Source organism: Vidua macroura, chromosome 4, assembly GCF_024509145.1.
Source record: "Vidua macroura isolate BioBank_ID:100142 chromosome 4, ASM2450914v1, whole genome shotgun sequence".
NCBI lineage: Eukaryota > Metazoa > Chordata > Aves > Passeriformes > Viduidae > Vidua > Vidua macroura.
This window is the reverse complement of record NC_071574.1, coordinates 67362351-67388115: the sequence shown is the minus strand read 5'-3', so window position 1 is coordinate 67388115 and position 25765 is coordinate 67362351. Positions and strand designations below refer to the sequence as shown.

The 25765-nt window shown below is 39.4% G+C and overlaps 2 long non-coding RNA genes across 3 annotated transcripts; one reads left to right on the top strand and one right to left on the bottom strand.

The window, feature by feature from the left end:
* Nucleotides 1–11904: 11904 nt before the first annotated feature.
* On the bottom strand, nucleotides 11905–19084 carry LOC128806488 (uncharacterized). 2 transcript variants are annotated; one of them, XR_008436840.1, is made up of 3 exons: nucleotides 18579–19084; nucleotides 16892–17024; nucleotides 11905–12493 (listed from the first exon to the last, which is right to left on the bottom strand). It is a non-coding gene; the product is annotated as an uncharacterized LOC128806488 (long non-coding RNA). The 2 variants fall into 2 exon arrangements; XR_008436841.1 differs by having other exon boundaries at nucleotides 18603–19084.
* A 2291-nt stretch (nucleotides 19085–21375) lies between these two features.
* LOC128806489 (uncharacterized) lies at nucleotides 21376–23562 on the top strand. Its single transcript, XR_008436842.1, has 2 exons — nucleotides 21376–21467; nucleotides 23346–23562. It is a non-coding gene; the product is annotated as an uncharacterized LOC128806489 (long non-coding RNA).
* The last annotated feature ends 2203 nt before the right edge of the window (nucleotides 23563–25765 follow it).

Below are 25765 nucleotides of genomic sequence, written 5' to 3'. Positions count from 1 at the left end.
TGGAGGAGAGGCGGCGTCCGAGGAGGCAATAAGAGAGCTGACTCAAGGCTGTGGAAACAGTCTCAGGTTTAATCTGTGCTCTGAGGAGCCCCCACCACCATTGTATCCAACAGCCGAAAGTGCCTTCGAGGCTTTCGCAACATCTTAAGTACCGGGGCGGTAACAAGGGGGAAGGGACGCCCATCCACCAGTGGGGGGATTTGGGGGAGTGGAAGGTGGAAGGACAGACAGACACACAAACCAGTGGGGGAATTTCAAGGGAGGGACCCCCGGCCCTCGTCCACTCACTCGAAGCCCAAGGTGGAAGATTCTGGGAGAGTGGGATGGGGAGCCGAGTGATGGACAGGGTGCCAGGGAGGGGACAGGGGAGTGACTGAGCATTTTCAGGGAGATTGGCATTGAGGGAAAGGCGGGAAAGCTCGGGGTGGAACCACTGGGAGAAAATGGGGGGTGAAGGGGCAAACCATTACAGAACTGTTACAGAAATATAAAAACACAATATAACACAGATCTGCAAGTGGACGTGAGTTATCCACCTGATGCCAGAAGCCATCAGCTTAGAGCCTCAGCATCATGGGAATCTCCAGTTCCCAGGCTGATGAACACAGATTCTGCCTGTCCCTGCTGGGGGTTCAGGTTGTTCTCCCTGCAGAACCTCTGAGAAGGTCTGATCAACCCCTTCCTGGCTGACCCTGGTGCTGTGCAGTCTGCTGACCCCTTCCCATGGTTATTTTACCTGGGAACACAGCTCCTCTGCCTGGACACAGCTCCTGCAGGCAGGAAGGTCATCTCCCCCTGCCTCAGCAAGACTGGAGCTTGTAAATTGTCTCTTATATTTTGCTTGTGTAACATGTCCACATGTCCAGGTATGTCGTGCAGAATACTGCTCTGTGACAGGAACAGGATCCCCGTGCTGTAGCAGTATCAGTTCATGTCTTCACTCACAAGACCAAAATGGTTTTTGAACTCATTTTGCCTAACAAACAACACTGTGACTGCATCACCCCAGTCACAAGGAGGCATCCCATGATCTAGTAACAATTGCCAATCCCATTTTTTTATTTGCCTTTTTTTTAAACCAGCAGCCTTGACTGCCTGCAGCTTTCCTCACAGTTGTAGCTATCACCTTCTCTGACCTCAGTTCTGTGGTCTCTCCCTGTTTAGAGAGTGTAGGCACTGTTGAATGTGAACATCTTCTACTATGTTATTTCATATAACTTCATGACATCCATACTCTCCTTATATTTATGTCTCAATTATTCCTGATCACATTTCTGACCTCAGAGATCATTACGTATCTTGTCTTTTTAATTTCTATTTCCCTGAGCTCTCAGTTAAATGGGGCTTCTTCTGTGGTTATAAGTCTGTGAAGTATTTTAAAATATGGTTTGTGAGAGGGAAAAAAAACAGTATGTGAAATACATCTGTTCTCTATCCTTTACACTTGGATTTCTAGTTTGAATGTAATCTTATATTTTGCTGATTAGAAAAACCCATGATTTTATTAGTCATTGTAGTGCTGCTAACCTCAAGCACTCAAACACTGTGAGCAAAACCCCAGTGAAGCTGAAAGCCATTAAATCTAAAAATATATATACATGAGGACACTTCATTTCCTGGGCTAAAGTCTTTAGGGCATATTGAGGTCAAATTTTGAGACTTTTTGAGCAAACAGGAAGACTATAAATAAATCTCTTTTAACACAAGTTTATCTATCTCCTTCCTTTTAGGAGCATGGACAATGAGAATCATACTAGTCACAGTAACATAATAGAGCTGGCAATAATGCTATTTTCTTGTTTGAAGGGTGAACAATTTGATAGGTTTTTTTTGTCCGTGTGGGGTTTTTTTTGTTCTTTTTTTTTTAGTTGTTGCTGTTGTTACTGTTGTGTTTTGTTGTTTTTTTCCTTTTTTTTTCCAAGCCAGAAGTTACAGTTTATGTAGAACCAGGCTTTATTAATTTCAAGTATGATGGACCTTAGGTCATGTTCCAAAGGTGGGGAATAAACCCACAGAAGAAAATTGTTTCAGACAGAGGAAAAATGAAAATAAATAATCTCTATCGTAGTAGAGGGTTTTATCTGTGGAGATGAGGCTCAACAGTACAGCCATTCAATAACAGAAAAGATAAGACTGATAAGGCTTAACTTCAATGACCCTTTTAAGGCTTTACTTAAAAGGAGAAGGAAAAAGCAAAGGTAGGAAAACCTAACATGAAGTAGGAGAGTGTCATTTTAGAAGGTAGAAAATTGGGTCTGAATTTTATTTTCCACAATCTCAAGCTCTAGTCATTATAATTTGCTAATGTAATTGGATGCTCAAGTGACATATTTGGGTGTTTTGGGAAGTTTTGCTGTCTCAAGTCCAGCTTCCCCCAGCTGCATTGTCTCCCTGCATTTGAATGACATCCAGCCAAGTGGCTGCCACCCAGTCACAGGATGGAAATTATTATGAATATGAATAGTTTGGGGATGTAAACACATGTAGTGATGGCTGTGGGGCTTCTGTGAGGCCAGTCTCCCTTGAGTTACAGCAAAATCCTTATTTTTAGAAAGTGGGAACACATTTATAGGTGTGCTTCAGCTGCTGTTGTTCTAAACATGCAAGGACTGTTACACTTTCTCCATACCTAAGTGGGTAATAAAAAATGCAAGGCCTTCAGCATAAAGGCTCAAACATTTGATGAAAATTCAGATCTGCAGAAAGCAACTGGAAGATATGCTAATCATTCTGGATACCTTGGGACTAACTTGAGCAAAAACATATCTTAATTACAATATATAAAATACTCTTGGACATCTTCATTACTCTCAAATGCTACTTTGATTGAATCTATTTCTTAGGGGGTATCCTGCCCATGCTGCTTCTCTTAAATAACGTTCAGCTCAGAGAAGCACCATGCATGAAGGAGAAAAGTAGTGTATTTGAGCTAGAGCCACAAAATGATTTTTGAGTTACAGTAATGAAGCATCAGATATCTAAAATTTTTGGCCAAGCCACATTCACAACCCTGCGTTAGGTGACTGGAGTCTCAAAGTGATGCCTGGGAAGTATTAAACATCTCAAAGTGAGATTCAAAAGTGAATCTCAAAGTGAGATTCTGACATGGGAACCATCTAGAACTGACCAAAAAAAAAAAAAGGAACACCTAAGAGCACATCCTAAATCTTTCCTCTTTTCCAAACCTGCAGAAAAGCACCCCCTGAGTTAAGGGATACTCCTGAACATAGGTACCACCTCATGTCCTTCAAGGGGACAAACAGAATTATTATTTTCTTGGTTTTTTGTCCAAATTACCCCACTATGACTCCTTCCTCGCTTCACACTGCAACCCTCAGTACAAACCTGATCTTTCTCCTTGACCTGAGTATGGAAGAGTCTGGCTGAAATTGTCCCCTCTGTCTGAGGACATTTCAAACCAATCCTTCTTCTCTGGAGGGCATCAACACTCATGAGCCAGTTACATTCTCCATTCTTCTGGCTGAAAATGCTCCATTGCTCAAGAATGAACAAACAAATCACGACACATTGGAATAGCAAAAACAAAAAATAAGAGTGATTGTTCATCCTAGTGCAACACTGGAAGGGAACATGGTCCCATTTCAGTCCCAATGTCAAACCCTGCTTCTGCATTTCATCCAGTGCCTGCTTCAAGTAAAATGTATTTACCGTTATGAATTCACATGGCATTTGCCATATAAACAAAGAATACATTCAGTTTTCTCTTTTTTAAATTCATTTTCCATATAAGGGAGCAGGCACAAGTACAGCAACTTGTAGAAGCAGCATGGAAAAAAACACAAAAGTCACCTACATCTAACTCTCTCACTTTTGCTACCAATGAGCCAATATTTGAAAATACACAGTAAAAATATCCACTAACAACTGATAGAATATAGCTCAGGTCCTACAATGAGAAGCCCCCTCTGGCCACACATGGTTTTAAGGGACTGCTGCCTTCTCTTTTAACCATCTCTTTGTAACACAAAGCAACCAAATACAACATAAAATCTGGCTTAAATACAGTGGTTAAGAATAAGGAATTTGCAAAATACTAAAATTCAAACATATATTTTACCCAAATAAGTAGTTTTATCTTTTTTCTTTTAATGTATTCAAGAATATTTTCATAAATATAACCTAGCTTCTTAAAAATCTAGGGATATATTGTGGTTTATTTCTATTTCATATTTGGAAAATAACAAGCCATCTAAGAAGAAAAGACTTATTAAATTTTTTCAGACTGAATATAATCTTGAATTAGCTGATTAAAGCTGGAAACAGACATTCTGACCTCAGTATAACTAAAACACCCTGCTATGTGTTATATGGTGAAAGGCTGCTGGCTCTAGGTATTGCTTGTTAAATGTGTTCTGTTCTTTCCATAAAAACATAAGTCAATTTTCGGTATATGGTTTCAATTTGTTCAAAAGTCTGTATAAATTACATTTTATTTTTCCTTGGGAAAATATAGTTGAATATCACATCAAGAAAAGTTGACTTTTTTTATTCTTTTCAATTCTTTACCCCACCCTGCTCACTGGAGCTGCAGTTTTTCCTTTTGTATTTTCCAAGTCAATGCCATTCAAATACAGGCTTCTCTTTGTTGCCATTTTTTATGTGTAGCAGCGTCTCCTAGGAGCAGTAATAATCCTCGTTAGCCCTTGCACAACTCCTAATCAAAAGGAGCAAATTATTTAGGCTTATACTTCATGGCTCCCACACTTTTCCTCATAAAATATCAGAATACCTCTAGGGTCAGGAGATAAGCAGGTCTTTGCTCTTAGTCTGCCCTTAGTTTCTCACATCCTGATCTCCTCCTTCAGCAGGATGCTGAGAGTTCTTGCCCTAAACCCCACAAATTCTTGAGTAAACCCATTGATATGAATGAGCCTCCTGAGGTGCTGAAAGTTAAATAAGAGCACAAGTGCTTTGCTGGATAATGGCTGAAACACTCAGCACTATGTGGGACTAAGATCTGGGTAATTTCCTATACTTCTTATGCCTACAGAAAATAACCTAATTCCTTTACATAACAACACAAGGATTAGTAGAAGGGTCTTCTGTTTGAACCAGGAGGTTTAGGAGGAAATGGAGGAGGAAGGAAACATGAACAACATTTTTCCAAAGTCAGTAATTTAAAAAAATATATTAAAAAAAAAAAAAAAAAAGTGTGGTGGCAGATTGTGTCTAGTTAGTAATAGGTCCAAATCAGAAACTTCTCATAATTTTGGGGCATGTTTGTTTAAGCTGTAGAAGAAAAGTAATGTTAACTCCAAAAGTATGGATAGAAATACTCATGAAATGAGAAGTTTAGTTTGGAAATATAGCCATGTAACACTCTTTTATTAAATAAATAAGCACTTTTGACTTAAAATTTTTGCCTTAGTCAGTCCTCCACCTGTTCATTTTTGCAGAATTGGATGTGATGTGTCAGCCTGTGGTCACAGGGTGCATTAAGGAAGAGGTGTTGAAGATACAGACCCAAAACCATGAGACTACTTATGACCAGTCAGAGAAAGTCCTTTGCTCTGTGTACAGGGGCTGAAAACATGTAAAGCATGAAACCAGAAGTTCAACTCACATGGATATCAAACATCTGCATTTTTCATTCACTCGTAAGGGAGGTGTAGCAGTCTTGATACCTGTCTCAGTGTAGCATGGGATTTCAGGGCACAGTCACTATAAAAAGGAGACGGAGGGAAAAGGAACAAGGCTTCCTATAAACAAACTAAATTACCTGAGAAATGCAACAAGAAAAACTTGGCAGAGGAGCAAACAGCATCTAGAGACCTGATTCTGTCCACACAGAGAACCTGCTTTTCCACTTCCTTATGCTTTATAATGTCATGCCTACATGAAGAAATTAGAAATTTGTTTCTCATGCTGGTGGCATTTTGTACTCACTTTTCAGAGATAAATGATGGCTCATGACTGAATGGAGAATGAGGTGTGCATATCTGGGGTTGTGCTTCTGACTGGAAGAAAAGGTATTCAAAAGTTTTGTCATGTAACTAAGAGTCCAAGGCAATGATTCAATATCTGTGTTCTTAATCTCTTTCATGTGGGTAGGTAAGTGTGTGTATGTATATTTATGGAGAGAGGAAAAGAGAAAAGACAGATCAAAATCTCTGACTGAGATTTTGATCATCTGTCAAGTAGAAAAGTAACTCATTGACCTCAGCAGGGAAATATCAGGATCAAACTTTCTGACAATCACATTTAGAAAATATGGGGTTTTAATAAATGGAAAATTATTTTATGCATACATGTCTGCCTCTGTAACGCTGTAGTTCTTTCTGGACTTTAATTGACTGTCATGCCCACCAACATCTTTTGAAATAACTCTACTCAGAATGTAATGCTCAGTGACATTTTCCAAGATGTTGAAGGGACCTGCTCCTAAAAAAACTATCAAAGGATAAAGTAAGAGCTTTTTTTTGTGACTTACTTTCCTTTTAATAAACATGTAACACCCATGAAAAGCAGAAGCATGGTCTTTTCTAGTTTATTTGAGGAAGGTTAATCCATGTTTACAGCAATGTGTTCACAGTACATTTTGCTTGGAAGGTACAGAAATATCTAAAAAAAAAAAAAAACAAAAAACAAAAAGAAAACAAACAAAAAAACAAACAAACAAAAAAACAAAACACAAAAAACCTCAAAAAACAACAACTTCCAGGCTGTTTTCTGCCTCTTATTTTATGTGGACACTGTGCTGAGCAGGCTGAAATTCCAGTTCTGTTATTTGGTGGCAATTCAAAGCCAGGCTGCACCATGTGTGACCTCTTTAGTGTTGAAATGCCTCTTCGTAAGACACCTAAAACTTGAGTCTCCCAAATGTACCTGCCTCAGCCAACCATTCTGTCATGTATTTCTCAAGTAATTACTTGATCTGGAGATCCTGGCAGGGAAAAAGACTGAGACAGTCACATCTGTGGGTATTACAAAGGAAATTATAGTGGAACAATAAGATGTTTGAGTCACATTGGAAGTTACCTGACCTATTTAAATTTTTTAAAAAAACTCCCCTCTCACGGATTTTTTTTTTTTTAATAGAAAAATAATTCTATATGTAAAACTAGGTAAATAGCCAAAAACAGCTGATGAAGTAATTCTTATCTGAACTGATTTACCTCTACCAAGTCAGCCCATTGCATACCTTGACACAGCATTGGCTTTGCAATAACCAGCTTCTGCCTCTGGACTGTAGTTCAGAAAGTGGAATGCATTATTACAGCACAGGGAAATGTTGCAAACTATTGGTGACTCTTTACCCATAAATTAAAAATAATGAGCCAATACCATTCCTAATGTAAGCCCTTAATGCTAGGATTAATTTGATGATGTGTTTATGTGCTGAGGAATCTAGGCAATGAGAAAAAAAAAAGAGGGCAATGCCAAACTTGGTGTCAATAACACATCAGAACACTTTCTAGAGATTGTCCACAATGGTTTCCTTTTGAGAATTTATTATCCCAACAACTCTGCCAAGTCTGAGCAGAGCACAAATTAAGTGTTACAGATGCATAAATTAGACTAGAGATTAGTAAGATTTATGTACCTGGGGTGCTATTCTTACACCTATTAAGATTATTGACTTTGGAAATGTACTTTCAGAGGATGTACTTTGTGTCCTAGTCACAAAGTGGCCTGTGCTGTTGTTCCAGATGGCTTCTGTTCTCTCACCACATATCTGTCCCCCTCTCAGCCAGCTGCTGCAGCCCTCAGCCCTGTGCTGGACAAGACCTGCAGCATTTTAAATTAACCCCAGGCTGACTCCTACAATGTTTTACATAAGTTTCATTGAGAAAACATCAGACATTTCCCATTCAGTTTACAATTTGTCAACAAACACATTGTGTACAGGGCTTTGTAAACACAGAAAGCAACTGTTCTTCAAATCTGATGGCTAATGACTTCCCCATCTGTTGGCTGGAAGTCAAGGGCTGTTTGAACAGCACAACGTGCAGAGAGCACAAACACCACCCATAAACTGTCCCTGGTAACTTATCAAACACTTTATCCACATAAACAGCTGCTTCAGAAACCCACGTTCACAGAATGTCGATTATAGTACCTGGAGCTTGCTCTGTACAAAAGTCTACCAATCAAAATCTTAAAGAAATGTAAAGGGAAGATTACTTAAGGACTGCATAGAGTTTCTGCATCTGCCAGTTACCACTGAACTGTGGTTTATTTGTGAAAGTGCCACAGGAAGTTCTTGTAGCTGATAAAAACTGAGGATTATCAAATACTTAGCAAAAGATGGCACAAGTCAAGGAAAATGTCACAAGAGTTCAATCCTGCTGCACTTCTGTATCCCTCTAGGAAACACATACTTAACGATAAAAAGCAGAAGAAGAGCCACTGCTGACTTCCTGAACTAAAATTTGTTGCAGGATGGAGTGGACTGACAAGAGTTCAATGGCATTGCAGGAAGTCAGAATCATTCACTGTCTCGGAGGTTATTGCAAATCCATAACCAAAATCCAGATGAGCTGCTGGTGAAGTTTTATTTGCTTCTCTAACTATAAATACAACATTTTGTGAACTGTCTGCTATGCAATGCAGACACACATGTTCTCCTCAACTCCCAAATGTTCTGAAAGCATCAGACATCACATAAGACATTTCAGTTCTGTAACTGTGTGTAACATCCATTTCCAAAAACAAAAACAAACCAAACAACAGGCTCAGGAACATTTGTTTTATTTTGAAAAGATACTGTGCATTTTTTCAAATGAGATTAACTTTTCCAATAAAGGGGTCAGAAAGCTAAAAGATGTGCATGTTTGTTTCTAGTCAATGTTGTGAAACTGCTCCCTGTCCCCTCCAAACTACCACAGATCAACTCTCAAGAAGTTGCACAACAGTGCTTGTTTTGAGCTGGAAAGATCTTTTTCAGATGAGCAGAGAAAGATACCAGAAGATGCAAAACTAACCAGGACAAACAAAAATGGAGCAATATGCATCTAAGCAACCACAGCCAAAGCTTTCACCAAATGTCCATGAAGCCAGTGCTTGTGACAGAGGTAAAGGAATGCAAAGACAGCTTCCATTTCATGAAGAGTGCATGATTGTATGCTGGAAAAATTAGGCAATGTGCTAAGAAAACTTAAAATATTCCAATGTGCAGAAGAAGAATGAGTTCCGAATAAAACTCAGTTGTTTGCAAATTTGATTCCAAAAGTTCTAGCTATCTCCACCCATGCACTAATGTGCTTTCCAGGTAAAATAGATCTGCACAACAATACCTCTAATAGCCTTCATGGAGCCATTTCATTTGAACTCCTTTCCCTGTCACAGGCACCACTAACATCAGAAATCTATGTGTGTAACATATGGCCAGAAATGACATTTTCCGCCCTTTGATGCCCAGGCAGATCAAAAGGAATAAGCCAGGACATTTGATATTTTTCCTTCCCATTCAAGCTTAATTATATTTGCTTTTAAAATAAGTTCTTTGGATTTTTTCAGAAAAACTGTCATCCAATAGGGTAAAACAATGTTAGGAGAGCATTAAATACAACATGACTCCCCCCAGAGAAGCACCACAGAAATGACCATTTGCTGGTCCAGCCTCATTGAGTAGATCATTGCCAGAACAAGCTGCAGTAGCCCAACAAGTCATCTCACAAAGGACAACCATCCCACAATGATTCTCCCTCACAGCAAAACTTTCATTCAAAGTCTACTATTTTTCACCAGTTACAAAAGATTAAATATTACTTTTCCCTTTTTATCTTCCAAACATGGCTTGATTATCATAGTATCTTGAAGGAAAATAACCAAAATCAGGGTGGGAAAATAAAGTCTCTGGGTTGTTTTTTCCCAGTGTATTCTGAAGCAGAAAAAGCATTTTTCTGTATTTGGTGACACCTGCCCTTTTAGCTGCAAGGTGGTAGGTGTAAGGGTGGCCTAAAGCAAGGATCAAGGCAAATTTCCTTACACATTCATATTATTTATGGTCTATATGTGCATTCACAGATTTTATGCATAGAATCATAGAATCAACTGGAAATCAATGGAAAAGACCTCTAAGACGACCCAGTCCAACTGGTAACCCAGTAATGCCAAAGCCATCAGGAAACCATGTCCCTTCTCCACTTCTGATACCTTGCAAGAAAGCACCCAAGTCTTCTTATAGCACTTTTCTTTTGTTCTAAAAACTGTGACTAAAATGAGGAAAATTTATAGAATTTACAACTTTTCTTCCTTGAACTAAGTGTGGCAATGGCAATGTGTGGATTAGATAGGAACAAATCTAATTTCTGCAGAGCATAGCTAGAAGAAGAGATCTACAACCATGGAATCAATACAACAGCAGCAGTAGTTTTTTTTTAAACATCAGACATGTAATGCAAGTTCATGGCAAGCAGCTAAGGTTCATATGACCCATTAGTCTTTGAATGATTTTATTTTTCTAGGCCTTTGAAGAGCTTCTATTCATCTCTGACCCTACAGCCAGTTTTTGTTGTTGTTGCTGGAGGCTCTTTTCAGTAAGAGCATCCCATCATGAACTCTATGCTCATTTTATTGAAGGGTATTTTTTGTAGCTCTTCTCATGGAAAAACTCCATTAAATGTTTTTAAACCATCCTTGGGAAGAATATCTTTTGTCCTGAGGACATATCACTGGAGTTAGGGAAAAAGAGCTCCAAAGTTGTAGCTGCATTCAGAGTCTCACACACTGCATCCTCCTATGGGGTCCACATTACAGAAACCATAGAACAGCCATTCACTGGCATGCTTTTAATTATCCACATTTTTACTTTACTTTGTGGTTTTCTTGTGGCTTTTACTTCTGTGACATCACTTTTTCTTTTTTACATTGAAAGTGAGAGACAGAAGGGGAAACAGATCCAAATGGCCAGAAATGTTGGGAATCATTTTTCATATTAATTCCAGAGTTTGCAACCTATTTTTTCTATACAGTTCCTAATGATAAAACAAAGTGCTCTGCCTAGCTAAATGCCTAAAAAAAAAAAAAAAAGAAATATTTTAGGCTCTTATGTTAATTTTACTAATTTTACTTACAGAGTAACCCAAAATGAAAATCCTGTATTTTTTGCTGTGCAAAAGGAAAACTCAGCATAGGTGGCATGAGAAGTACTTCTCACAATCTTTACCCAAAGAACTTCCCCTCCACTTACTCCTTCTTTTACCTGCATTCTGGCTGACAAAGGAGTGTGTCAGCTATGTCTGATTCACAAGTAATGAAAGCCTGAATAGCTGCGGTTGCAGGGAAGTGTTAAAACTGTGCAAACACCAAGTGTGGTTCCCATCACACATAAAAGAAAACAAACTGAACTCTATCTGGAAAATCTCTCTCTTGCAGTGCTTGAAAAAGGAACATCATGTCACAATGATTCACTGTTACATGCTGATTTTGAGTGAATGCTGGAGAGCACAGGAGCAAAACCCCATTATCTCCGTACCAGAGCACTGCAAAGGCGAGGGGCAGGCGATGCTATTAAGGCCCACACACAAAGCCCCAGGACCCACAAAGGGCATCCCAGTCCATGCACTGATGCCTCCCCCCACAGTGATTTGGGGCACAATGTGTCTCCCAGCTATTTCATCATATCTGCCATTACTAAGTTCTCTGAGCCAAAAAAACACTTTTTTTTTTTCCTACTCTTTGTGATACAACATGAGGTTTCCTTGTTTGTTTTATGTTCCAGGAGAAAAATGATGGGGAAAACATTTCTGAAGCTCTTTTCATTTGTCAATGACAAATGCAGAGATTTATATGAAACACCAGAAAAATGGAAATATTGACTCTGAGCCTTCAGTTCAGATGAAAAGTGCTACCTAGGTGAAGAGTGTCATTATTGTAATGAATCAACTGCACACACGTCACAGGCGTAACAAAGTAATGTTTATTGCCAGTAACCTTTGCAATAATCATAGTTTCCAATAAGGACTCTTTAGTTAACTATCAAACTCCACGGGTGAGATTTCAAGAGTTGTCTAAGTAAATTTGGTGCCAGCTCAGATGGAAAATTGATGAAAGATGGGTGCCTGACTCCCACAAGGCCTTTGAAAAAAGGCTCATCTTGCATTAATTGAAAGTGGGGAGGAAGAGAAATTCAATATACTGTCACAGCAAAAGCAGGAGAAAGAAAATGGCATATTAAGCAACTTTGAAGGAAAAGTTCTGTGTCACTGAAATACAAATTGCTGCAGAACCTTGTTATTTACTGGCACTCTACTTTGCTTCACTGCCAGGAGACAGCAGAAATTAAAAAAGATGGTCTGCAATGTCTCAAAATCTTCCTTTCTGCTTTTACAGAGCCCGTAGTGGCAAACTCCATTAAATCACAATCCTATCTCCAGGACTATTCAACATCTGTGCATCTGTATGGAGTAAAGGGAAGAGACAGAAGGTGCCACAGGGATGGGACCAGGAGAACAGCAGCACACACTGCTGCTCGAGTTTCTCTCTGCCTCACATTCCAAAATCACTGTTGGTACTTCTCAGTGCATACCTGGAGGGAAACAGGTAAAAATGTTCATTAGAGAGAAGATGCTGATGAGGTACATTTCAAGCAAAACAAATACTTTCCACAGCACAGCATCCATCCTCATCTTTGGGCATCCATCCTCAGGCTGCTCAGTATCTCTTCTATGCTCCTTGTACTTCTAGAGGTACCACTTAATGGCAGCATGAAAACACTGATTTGCATATGGAAGGGGATTTAATCCTGCCTGAGTTCAGACACTGACCCATGTTTGGTAAGGAAAGATTTTTTACTCCCCCATGAGCTTTACTCTCACTGCTCTATCTACAGAACCTGCTATGTTTGGGGTTTTTTAAACACTTGTTGAGAGAGCAACAGAAGTCACCACTGGAGCCACAGGAGGTTTCCATCCTCTGCACTTGCTTATGCATTGCACCAATGTCATTGAACGTCATCTTCACACCCAAAATCCTCCCAGGATTTCACTCTAATTGGCAGTTCCCTCCCCCCTCACTAAGGAGTGTCCAAGGATATCTACTTTCCTGTGGAAACACTAGAAAATGGGGGCACCACTTTCTAGGGACAACTGGAAACTGCTGAGGAACCACACACAGGTGGAAATTCAACCCAATGAGAACTCAGTTGGTGGCACCAGCCTACCAAAGCCACCACATTTCAGTGAGCAGATGAAGGGTTGAGTGAGGGTATTACTGCTCCATCTGGGTCTGAATACTTAGCGGGTCAGATACCACAATGAAAGAGTTTTCCCAAATAAGCTGGCACTGGGCAGAGACTTTCATTTGACTCACTTATACTTCATAATGGGAATAAACACAGGTAACCATAAGGCCATGGATAAGGCTCTGCACTTACACTGTGCTTACTTCTAAAAATTCAGTAATGGCAACGAGCTACAGCATCTTTACTCAACTCCAAAGATAATTTTTCACTTCTGAAAAGAATACAGGACCTGACATATTGTAAAAATAAGCCTTGTAGTAGCAATTTCAAGACTTCCATAACACCACAATGACAGGACAAGGGGTAATGAAGTTATACTGAAAGAAATTAGGTTTAGATTGGCTATAAGTAAGAAATTCTTGAGAGTGAGGGTGGTGAGGCACTGGCACAGGCTGCTCAGAGAAGTTGGCTCATCCCTGGAAGAGCTCATGGTCAGATAGGGCTTGGAGCAGTCTGGACTATGTGAAGGTGTCCCTGCCCATGGTAGGGACTTGGAACAAGATGATCTCTAAGGTCCTTTCCAACTCAAACCATTCTGCAAATAATAAAAAATTACCATAAAATATTTTTACTACAATGATGCAGTTTTTTTACCTTACTAATCTGTCTTATGAGCTTCCAAATTAAATTTGTGGTAGAGCAGTGGGCTAGCAAGGCTTGTGCCCAGTTTTTGTCAGGAAACAGCTGACTTGCAAGACAGAATATTTCATGGGAATCTTTGAGAAGGTGCCAACCCTCACAATTATACTTGACCTTTCTCTTGCTCACAGCTTCTCAGCACACTAGCAAATGCTGCAGCTTCACACAGGAAGAGCTGAGAAGCCTAATGATGAACATCAGGGTTTTCTGAGCGTGTTTTCAGTATTCCTTTCATTTCATGATCATTTATTTCCTTCTATTTTTAAGTTGTTCTTGTTCAACTTCCAGTTTTCCCACTTAGTAGGAGACTGGAGTGGAAGTAGTCTGGTGCCAGAGCATGGAGAGAGATGATGATGTGCAGCAGCTTCTTCAGACTGAAAGGCAAGAATTAGAAGATACTAGATACTATAAAACTGATTTAAATTAGGGTAAAAAGATTCTTCCATTGCTGAAATTTAAAGAACAGGTAAATATCAATTGTTTTGCAGCTGGTTTCTTTCTTGTCTTAAGAAATAGCACTTGATTAGGTGAAGACTGCTACTACTCAAAGAAAATTATTTTCCCCTCCAAGTTCAGTATCAGGTTTTGACCTGGGTTTTGACCCACCAAGAAGGTGGCAGATGTGAGGAAAAGGTAGCTCCACTGCAGAACCAGGGAGCTCTTTTTGCTGTCACAACTACACTATTCCCCTTTTCTCATCCCTTCAGTGATGCAGTGACACCAAGGTGGAAAATGCAAAGCTTGACCTTGCTCGGAGCATTTGAAATCCCAGGGCTCATGGGCTGCTGCAGTCTGGAACAGGGCGTGAAAAGGGCTTACAAGGAGACAACAACCATGTCAAAAACCTCAGAGGGCCTCATTTAGGTAAGGGCAAGTTTTCAGCTGGAAAATCAACCCTGCAAGTATGAACCTGCAGCATTTGTAAATTACCCTATGCATGGTGAATCCAGGACCATAAAATCCCCCAAAATTTGCTGTATGAATAAGGTCTTTGGAAAGGTCTCTGCTGTAAGAAGACAGAATCAGTCTGCAAGAAAGAAGTGGAAGAAAGAAAGCTGACTAAGGTTTTTTTTTCATTAGGAATATCAGGAGTCTCAAGAAACCTCAAACCACTGTCTGTATTTTATTTTAGTTGTGTCTGCTGATGCATGTTGCAGGGAACAATTTCCATGCACTTTCCAAAAGTTTAGCTGTCTATACATTTACATATAATATATCAATATCCTGTAGTAAGGAAAGATTGGCAGCTAAGTTTGAGAGAGTAGACCAGGATTTGAGATCCATTATTTGCAACAATCTGAGTGTGGCATTAAAAAAAATGCTTATTTTGCAAATGATTCTTATTTCTAGAGCCAAAAATGATTGTAGAAGAATTACATTAGTAATCAGGAATCCAGAGAAGCTTATTCAGCTTATTTTACTGCTTGTGTTGATTACACTGTCTTTTGTCTCCATCCAGCAGTGGGAAGCGCTTTATCATCTTCTGGTTTGGAAAAAGACCCAAGCAGCTAATGTACAAAAAAAAATATATTCTCCTAGTAGCTGCAGCATGATTAATTTTCCACCCCACAAGACCACTGTGAGTTTGAAAGCACCCTAGAGCTTTATATGCTACATTATAGTCATCAAGGATCATAAAGCATCTTCTTCCTTCCGCACCACTAGCACTTCAGAGAGCTAGCATGGTTGAGTGGAATGAGCAAAGAGCTTAAAATCTGGAGATTCTTATTATGAACCTAAACCAGCTTGTGTCTTGCCTTTGGCCTTACTTACATATTGCTGGACACAGTTCTCTGAAGCACTGCAGTCCTAAACTCCAGCTAAAAAAAATCAAAGACTTCTGCCCATATGACACCCAGACCTTGATATTTGAATTATAAAATGCTGACAAGAATACCAATGTTTTTTCATCATGGATATTTGGGTTAATTTATGAAAAGCAGGAGGTAACAGCAAAGCATTTTAATTATGGTAAATAATTTCCAAAGAAAAATTACTCATTGTTTTCATTCCACATCATTCCCCACAGATAAGTACATGGAGGAAATGCTGCACATTCCATTTCCCCTGTTGCTACAGAGAAAGTTGACCTGGGGACAGCTGCCTTTTACACATCATCAGGATGCTCCAATCCCAGCAGCAGAGAGTGAAAAGTCTGGGATTTAGGCTGCCTCTTAGAAGTATGGTCATGCCTGGGAGTACAGTGGTATTTAGAGGTACCTAAGTCCCCCAGAGCAATAACAGACGTTATTACTGTAAGAGTTTTTAAGCTTGTCCAAAAGCAATTCAACTCTCCCATCAATCTGTAACTCTTCCATCTCTTAGGGGGTGACAGCTGCCAAATGGAAACATGAGGGACAGAGAGGGACAGGCTGGCACAGGGACAGTAGGGCCATGCACATCAGCTTTAGTGCTGCCACCCTGGGAATAGGCCAGAGAAAAGGTGTGTCCAGATTGCATCACGCTGATGATGCTGCCCTTGAGGGGCCTCTAGCATGATCCTTGGAGGAGCAGTCCCTACTGGGGAATTTGCAGGAGTGGGAACATCAGGGAGAAGAGTCCACATCTGTATTTAGGGAACTGCATGGTTAGGAGAAGGAAAACAGATTCATTGCCCTCCACCAGTGCTGACAGCCACACTGAAGCTATCAGGACTACTCACAGAAGCAAAAATTAGACAAGACTTATCAATATTAACATCCTGATATTGATTTAGGTCAGTTCTGCCCACAGTTGTGCCACAAAGAAAAAGATGTTCAAACATATTCAGGACATGACCCTCAGCATTGCTTTTTAGAAAATGTGTTTCTCCTTAGCATCTTCTGGTTCTGTGTTCTGTGTGCATGAATTAATTATACTTTAGACATTCTGTCAGGTGACACTTAGGAAATTTGTACAAAGAATTAATTCCTGGTTTTCAGGATGTTTGTCTTTAAATAATTTAAAAAATGAAAAAAGCAAGTCATCTGAAGCTAAGTTTAAATTTCATCTGCATCTTTTTAAAATGCCATTATACTGGATTTTTCCCCTTTTATTTTTACTCACATAATTTTTCCCATCCTTTTCTTCCATCCTCCTTCCTCTCCACATGAATATTCTAGGTGCCAGCAGAGATCTGTTTGGCTGCGTGACTTCCAGTGAAAATGAAAATAAAAGCCAGCAGTGGATCCCAATGCACCTTTATATAAGAAATATTTAATTAAGTGTAGCATTAATTTTATTTTTTCATATTGGATAAAACTTGCTGAAGGCCTGCTCCCTGCTATACAGTCATCCCTTCAATTTATTTTTTGCTCACTTTGTTCCATTTCTGAGGTGATGAATTTAACACCTGGTACCATTTTCCTCACGCCTCTTGTTCACTTAAGAATATCAATGCAAGCCACAATCCATGTTTATGTTCAGTGTCACCCTGACACTTCCAGCTGAAGACAGCCTTGCATCATTTAAATAGATTCATTTTCTTGAGATGGACCCTGCTACTCATCTCTTCTCCAGCTGGACAGAATAATCAGGTTGTCTCACACCAGCCAACAGAGAGTTTAATCCTCAAACCCTCGATCTTCCATAAATCTGTCTGCAGAGAGCCACTGCTAGAAATTCTTTGTCGTTTATGTCATATCTTGTAAAATCTATTGAGCCTACTTTGAGCATGTGTCTGTTTTGACTTTTCCTGAAGAACAGTCTCTGGAGGGAAAATCTGAACCCTAGCATTTATCTTTCCATGCATTGGGATAGGAGGTTGTGAAAGGCTCTTTCTCATGGGGATATTTTCCAGTGAGTCAGACTTGCTTTCTCTGGATTGACAGGCTCTGACAGCAAAGTATTAATACTGTCTTGCAGTATTAGTCAACTGGACTCCAGCTGAGAGCTGAATAAAAAGACAGACCTTCATCCTAAAACTGATTCCCAGGCAAGGCTCCCTTTAAAGAAAACAAGACCTTTTCCTGAGTAATCAAGAGGGACTAAGAAAATTAAGAAGGATTTCAGGTGTCTCTGAGTACATAGGGAACTGTTACTTGGGCCCACAAAGTTTCTCCAAAACTAACCCCAAACTTAATTTGGGTTTAAAATATATGATGAGAAACAGAATAGATGCACTATTTTTGCAAACCTGAGCAGTCAAAATCAATAATGTTTTCCTACATGGTCAAAGGTTGTTCAAAACAAGAGTTGGCAAAAAAAAAAAAAAAAAAAAAGCTGAAACATCCTTTTCCTTATTTCTGTCACGGTAGCATGACTCATATAAATGAAACAGCTAAGTTAAAACCTATAAAAGCAGCATTCCCTTCAGACTGAAAAATGAAGAGAAAGAAAAATAAATTACTTTACTTTCTAATCCTCATTCATGTTGGATTTTTACCAGATCCATACTAAGGTCATTTTGTTCTAAACAATTTCTATATTTTGTATCAAACTTCTTTCTTTCTGAAAATATCTACCATCTAGCAGTCATACAAATGTCTTCATTTTACTAGTTTCTAGTATTTAAATTGGAAATCATAGTGTCAGATTAGTCAAAGAAATATTTCTCATAATCACAAAATCTCGATTGAATATTATAGCCCTTATTTCTCACTAGAAAACTTGGAGTTTCATTAAAGAGAATTTTAAAAAGAGTCCTTCAAATCCAAGAGCAAGGTTATTTTACTCAGAAGAGTGAAAGAGAGAGGGGAAAAGAGAAAGAGGGGAAAAAAACAGGCAAAGAGAATGAGAGAGAAAATTAGCAAACCTGAATGGAACAATCTAGTCACACCTGGGCTCATTCACTGCAAAATGGTCACATCTGTTGTGCTGCTTTTAGACTTGGGATTTCTGCTGGAAGAGAACTGTGGCTGCAGGTCCCAAGAGTGAGAACTGAAGTTCAAATATGCACCAGCCAGCCAAGAAATGTAGCCTGCCCTGATGATAAGCTGCTAGAAGCCTTCTTCAGCAGGAAGAATGTCAGGGGAATCTGTCAGGGGAAAGAGTCACCCAGTGCCCACTGGGACACAGGAGTGCCTTTCTGCTGGCACAGAGCAGATTCCAAATCCATGGTGAGGGTCTGCAGGCAGTGGTCATGTTCGTTCCTTGGGTTTGCAGAGAGCAAGTGGATGGTTGAGCAGAGGATTACAGCAGCTCAGAAAGAGCTGTGGAGTTCAGGTTCCCAGCCAGGAGGGACATCCCTGTCCTGGGGGCAGCAGGCCCAGCATGGCCAGCCCGGCAAGGGAGGGATTGTCCCGCTCTGCTCGGGGCTGGGGCGGCCTCACCTCGAGTGCTGGGGCAGCTTTGGGTGCCACAATAGAAGAAAAACATTAAACTATTAGAGAGTGCCCAAAGGAGGCCACAAGGATGGTGAAGGGCCTTGAGGGGAAGCCGTGTGAGGAGAGGCTGAGGGCACTTGGTCTGTTCAGCCTGGAGGAGACTGAGGGGAGACCTCAGTGCAGTTACAAATTCCTCGTGAGGGGAAGAGGAGGGACAGACACTGATCTCTGCTCTGTGGTGACAGAGACAGGACCCAGGGAATGGCCTGAAGCTGTGTCAAGGGAGGTTTGTGTTGCATATCAGGAAAAGGTTCTTCCCCCAGAGGGTGGCTGGGCACTGAACAGGCTCCCCAGGGCAGTGGGCACAGCCCCAGCCTGGCAGAGCTCAAGCAGTGTTTGGACAATGCTCTCGGGCACAGGGTGACTCCTGGGGATGGTGCTGTGCAGGGCCAGGAGCTGGACTGGATGATCCTTGTGGGTCCCTTCCAACTCAGCTTGTTCTGTGATTCTAAGTGTGATATGGAAGTGATCCAACTAACACTTGCTTCTGTCTTATGGGCTCATATGGTCCCTTTTCCTCCTGCATGCAGACATCTCCCAGTCCTGTAGTGTTTAACCTTACAGCATTTTTCTCCATTTCTATATTCTTTGGGCAACTGAGGCAGAGAGATTAAAAGTTGCAGGGGGGAGGGAAGAGGGAAAGAACTGTTCAGTACTGAAGCATTGTTATTGGGTCTTCAGAAGTGCCTGGATCCATGAGAAATACAAGGACCTGTGTGCAGAGATGCTTTTAAGTGTTCCCTGCATGCTGGCTGCATCGTGAATGTGTAACACTGTTCCAAAACATGGCTCTGAATCATTCCTGTTAGCTGGGTGAAGTGGAGAGTGTCAGAGCACAAAATCCCAAGTCTCATACTGGCACTGAAAGAAACATTAGTTTCTTTCTTCCTTTTCTTTTTTCTCTCTCTCATTTTCTTTCCCAACGACCTTAAAAAAATGTTCCAAGGAAAACAGAACCATATCTTTTGCTGGAAGAGGAGCAAAAGAATGGAAATTGACTCAATATGTTCTGTAACAACTCACAATTGAAATTCAGGAAAGGTGAAATCAGACTAATTTAGACCAAAAACAAAGCTCTGCCTCTTTTTCTTTTTTTTTTTTTTAACATTGAAAATTAATCACTGCCACAGCTTAAAGGTGTCTGCAAGATTTTCTATCACTAGTAACTCATATATCAGCATTGGATGGCTTTTAAAAAGAAAAATAAAGTTCAAATATAAATTAAATCAGGGAAGACCTATGGTCTCTGTTACACAGGATCAGATGGCCACAGTAGTGTTTTTAGTTTTACAATCTATTAATTAGATCTTCCTATTCCCTTCTCTGGGATTACCTTTTCAATTCCACTTGAGTTTCTGTAGATTTTTCTTCTCAGGCACCTAGACAGGAGGCAGGTCGATTAAAAATACCATTAACCCCTGCAAAGCTCATTTAGCTGCTACCATTTCTCATCAGGTGGCAGTGCAATGTCCAGAGGGAAAGCCCAAATCCTACAAGAAAAAGGCAAGCCCTGGAAAACCCTTGTGAGTACTGGGGCATCAACCACATTATGGAGCACATTTACAGTGGCAATGACAGCCAAATGTGGCTGTGGCCCATTCTCAAGCTCAAATTCATCTTCCACCTATAAATCTGAGAACTATGTATGGTTTGGACTTCAAATAGGAAGCCAGTCTGAGCAGAGATGGTAATTTATTCTTAGAGCCTACTCAAATCAGGCAGAAGCCAACCCACCAATAGGTATATATGAGTAAGAAACAATTTTTCCCATCATGCTCGAATGTGATCACCCACTTTTCATTTAAAGACAGAATTTTTGCATAATTCTTGCTGACCATCCCAAGTAATCACAAATCTGTTCACTCTGGGCTTTCACAAGAACCTGGCTAGCACCTGATTGTTAGCAAAAAGGCTTTTCTTCCAATCAAGTTTCATGGCTCAAGAATTTTTATCTTCTCGGGTTTTGTTGGGTTTTTTTTCATTATTTTCCAATGCCATCATTCAACATTTGAAACCATTCCATGAAAAGTCCATACTTGAGACACCTTTCCCATCTGAGCACACCCAGGTACCCCATTCTTTCTAGGGTGCCTCCAACTTCATTATAACTAAAGGATAATACAGAAACAACCAAACCATCTCTAAACTCAGTTCTTCAGACCCTGTTGGTACTTCTGGTGAGCGGCAATGATTTCTCCTCACATGCATTTTATTCTGCAGTGTGACTACAAAGTAAGAACACATTCATCACCAGCCAGCCCACACCAAGATAAGATTAAACTGCTAATTCTGCATGAATTACTCAGTCCCTAAAACAGGTAAATGGTTTAAATTATTTGGTGGTTTGGTAAATAAGTTATTTAAAGAAACAGCAGCAATTGCTAGTGTTATCCTTATTTCTATTTATATCCTTATTTATAGTGTTATTCTTATTTACAGGGATAATTTTTGCAAACAATGACCTAATAATGCACTTTGTTTATTAAGTTGGAAATGCACTTTTTTTACAGTAAGGGAGATTTTATTGGTGACTCAAATCTAGAGCAGATCACGAGGCAAGAAATTAATTTAAATCTTCTCCCAGTATGAGAAATATGAAACACAGTATTTTATATAATAATCCCATGCTACACTTGGTTTTTCACCACAGGGAGATCCCAAGTGCTACCAGGTCAAAATTGCTCCAGCAGGACAAGATTCATCTCACTTGACTGCATCTATCTGCAGTGTGAAGGCAAAGGCAGTCAGCTTCAGCTCCTTTTATGTCACTGCACATTTTTTCATCTGCCTTATTTTAGATGTCTTCTGTAGGGTGAGCTGAATCACAACCTTCACGTGCCCATTTCTCCCCACTGGCTTTAAAAAAGCCTTTGCAACACCTGCACACATCTGCAGTGCAACCCTTTCCTGTTGATCAGCCTTGTGCCTGCTGTCTCCAACGATTGCCATTTTAATGGTCTGAGAGGAAATGTGCCAAAATATTCAGTGGCATTAACAAAATTATGAGCCAGTGTCAGTCACACAGCAGATGTTTAAGTGCTGCAGAAACACCATGACTTTCTAAAGGATGTAGTTGTAGGTGGCCTAGGGAAAAAAAAAAAAAAAAAAAGAAAAAAAGACATTTTTTAATGCAGATATTCATTTCCATGCATCAAATATGACAAGAAGTGGCTTAGGCAGTGAGTCTAGAAGAGTGGCCAATCCTACAGAAAATCTGCAAAGAACTCCCAAATTCAGTTGTTACATTCACAGAGATGTGGATTGCACAATGTGTAGTTTTACTGAAAATAAGTCATTTTTTGAACTTGGGCTGAAAAAAAGATTATGAAAGAGATATCTCCCTGTTGATTAGAATAACTGCTTTATCTGGTGATTTCAGAGATAGCAATTACTATGTGGATGAGGAATATAATAATCTTCAAAGACTTCTCTTTGAATTTTTATGTCATTATGACTACTTTGAGAAGTTTCTTCAGAGTGTCTATTCAGTCACTGAGACTGCTGCTTTCTTGCACATGTAGGAAAACAAAGATTTACAGTGCTCTTTTTAGGGGCAATTTATTATTTATCTATTTAGTCTTTATTTTTTATTTTTGCCATGTTTCCTGAACTTGTAACTACTTCAATGTAACAATCTATCATGAAAAACTGTTTTCCCAGCTCATAAAATTCACATTCTTCAGAGCTGGTAGCAGCTGTTTTGTAGCTGTCATACCACATAATACAAGTAAGGTCATTCCCTGTAGCAAACTCATAAGCCAAATTAGAGAATTTGATCCAGTGCCATATTTTAAAAGAAGAGATACCACATTATGATGAACCGTGGTGTCCAGATTTTAATGTATTTCTTATTAAAATCAATGGGAAGTTTATTTCAATGAGGGTTGGATGGAGTTCTAATTACCTGTGGACAAATGCTCCCCATATGCCAGTTCCAGTGCTAGAGCTGCTGTTGATTACATGTCCTGACAATGTGTTCTTCAGTCCTGTGGCCAGTGAAACAATTAATTTCTATTGTCAACATTAAATTTAATTAAAACTAATTTTTATATCAAACACCAGATACTTCACCCTGATAATTTAGTTAGAGAGCAGTCCTGTTTCCAGTTTGACCGCTGCAATTTTCCACATGTTTTAAGAGTGTAACTACCAGTGCTAATGGCACAATGACCAGTGACTCTCAAATTGTTTTCCAGACAAGATTATAACAACCCTGATTACAGCTCTCCTGACTCAAGAACAAGTTGCAAGGCCTTTTTCTACATCATGTTTCTTCCATTGTCATTTTAAAGAGTATTAAAAATCTTAGACTGAACTACAGCTTCAAGTGTGGGTATTCCTGCTGGTTTTAGTGTGGGATAGATGAAGATCTGAAAGGAATAAACACAAGAAATAAAATGGAAAATCAAAGAATTCAGAAGAATTAATCTCCTTTTGATGTTACTGTGGGAAATGATCACCTGGACTTTATATTGGGTTGAAACTTTCTAGTAAATTATTTTTGTATCTGTTTCATGTTCTGCTCTGATTGGTCCCATGTATCAGAGTGTGTGTGTGTGTTTGTGTGTGTGTGTGTGTGTGTGTGTGTGTGTGTGTGTGTGGCATATATGTTTCCCAGTCATTTTTCTCACAGCTGTTGTTTGATGGTTGATCTTTCCTCCCCCCAAAGAATCATTGTCCTCTCTTTTTCATTTCTGTCTCTCTGCATTCAATTTGTATTCTGTGTTGGGGCCACTGCTGGCTGACGATCTGTCCTTGTGGTAACAGAGACACAGCTATTTCTGTTCCTCAGCCCTGCTGAGCCCGAGGATTTATGGGTGTGAGGGTATTTGGGTTTGGGCATTGGATTAGACCACTGAAGGAGCAGTTTGGGAGGTAAGGAATGCTGGGAACAGCTTTGTGTCAGCTCTGCTGAGCTCCAGTGCCTGATTTTCAGAGTCTCCCTTTTAGCTCACTCAGATTTTCCAAATCTAGCTGTCGATGACATGAGACTCCACTATTTTAGGAGATGTCCTTGCTCTGCCCAGTTCAGAGTAATCTTTCAGACACTTCCTTTTGTGTGTCTGTCTCCACACCAAGCAATGAGTGAAGGTGGTCTCTGCAAAACTTCCCCTCCAGGTTGAAATGGGCTTCACAATCAATAGAATTATTAGTGTTTGCACCAAGCAAGAATCTGCTCCATGTTCCTTCCAAATGTATAAGAATTATGATTGTTGACAGCACAGTATGTCCATATAGAAATGGTAAGCTTTCATGAAAAAGCAGACAAAAAAAAAAAAAAAAAGGCTAAAAATTAAGACATTTTGATTCAAAAAGGAGTCAGGATAACTTTAAAATTATTTCACCATCCATACTGTCTGAAGGAAGTAAAATGTGACTTCAACTACCATAATGGATCACAGGGTGTGTTCAGCAAGAATAAAACTTGTGAGACTTGTAATTAACAATAAGATATACAAATTAATCAGCAACTGTCAATGTGGTACAATAATCAAACATCAGATACTCACAGAATCTGTGAGGTAGTCCCACTGAAAAAAAGGTGAATAAAACCTCATGAACTGAAGACCACAATGCAGACCATATTCAGTAGAGAATTTCAATTCTTTGCCATCCTTGGTAAAGGAAACTAGAGTGTTGCTCCAAGTGTTTAATAAAGCCAGCCAGTATGATCCAGCCAGAGTGTAAAGTCCAATACCTTCTTTCTACAATTTTAAATCTCCTCCACTTTGAAAACAAACAGTATAAATCAAACCTTTTTCCTTTCTGCTCTTCCTAGGGACAGTGATTCCACATCACTAATGTTTTGTCAGTGCACTTCACAGTATATACATTTTTTTTGTAAAGAAAAAAATTTAGGTTTTTTTTGATAGCATTATCAACAGCATTGGAAATATATCAAGTAAGCTGGAGTGAAGAATGTCTGTAAGATAAGGCTTGCATAGAGTAAACTAAATTAAACAAAGCAGAAAAGATTGCATATGGTTCAAAGTAATGTTATTCTTCCTCTTTATCCTCAAATAGAGTCACTAAATTACACTTCCAGATTTAGTTATGATACTTACAAATGACTTAACAGTGCATTTAAAGAGGGGAAACCGGCTACAAACAGGGGCAAGCTCATAATTTAAGGCTACAGTAGTGCCAGCACAAAGCAAATGCTTATTACTGGGGTATTTTTGGTCATGGGGAATTCTCTTTCCCTAAGAACTAATCCCAGAAAAGCATATTTTTATTACATCTTCCAAATCTGGAATTCAGGCTGTATGTAAATATACAAGACAGAAGAGCTTTCTGTTTAAAATGCTAGGAAATACAGAAACAGCTGAGATTTGTTGAAGAATATTTCCTTTAAATCATTTGTATGAGCAGCCCAAAACCAAAAATATATTTAAAAATATGCAAATAAGAATGAATAGGAAAGTATTGTATGAAAAACATGGCATTTTGCTGGAGGCTACATAAAATCACTTCTTCCTTCCTCTCCTAAACATAGCACCTCTAAGTAGAAAAACAAAAAAAGTTCAAAAGAAATTTACCAGTTTTGTTCCTTTATAACTAAAAATAGAAGATGCATGGTTTTTTTTAGGATTGTATCATTTTTTACTTCAGATGC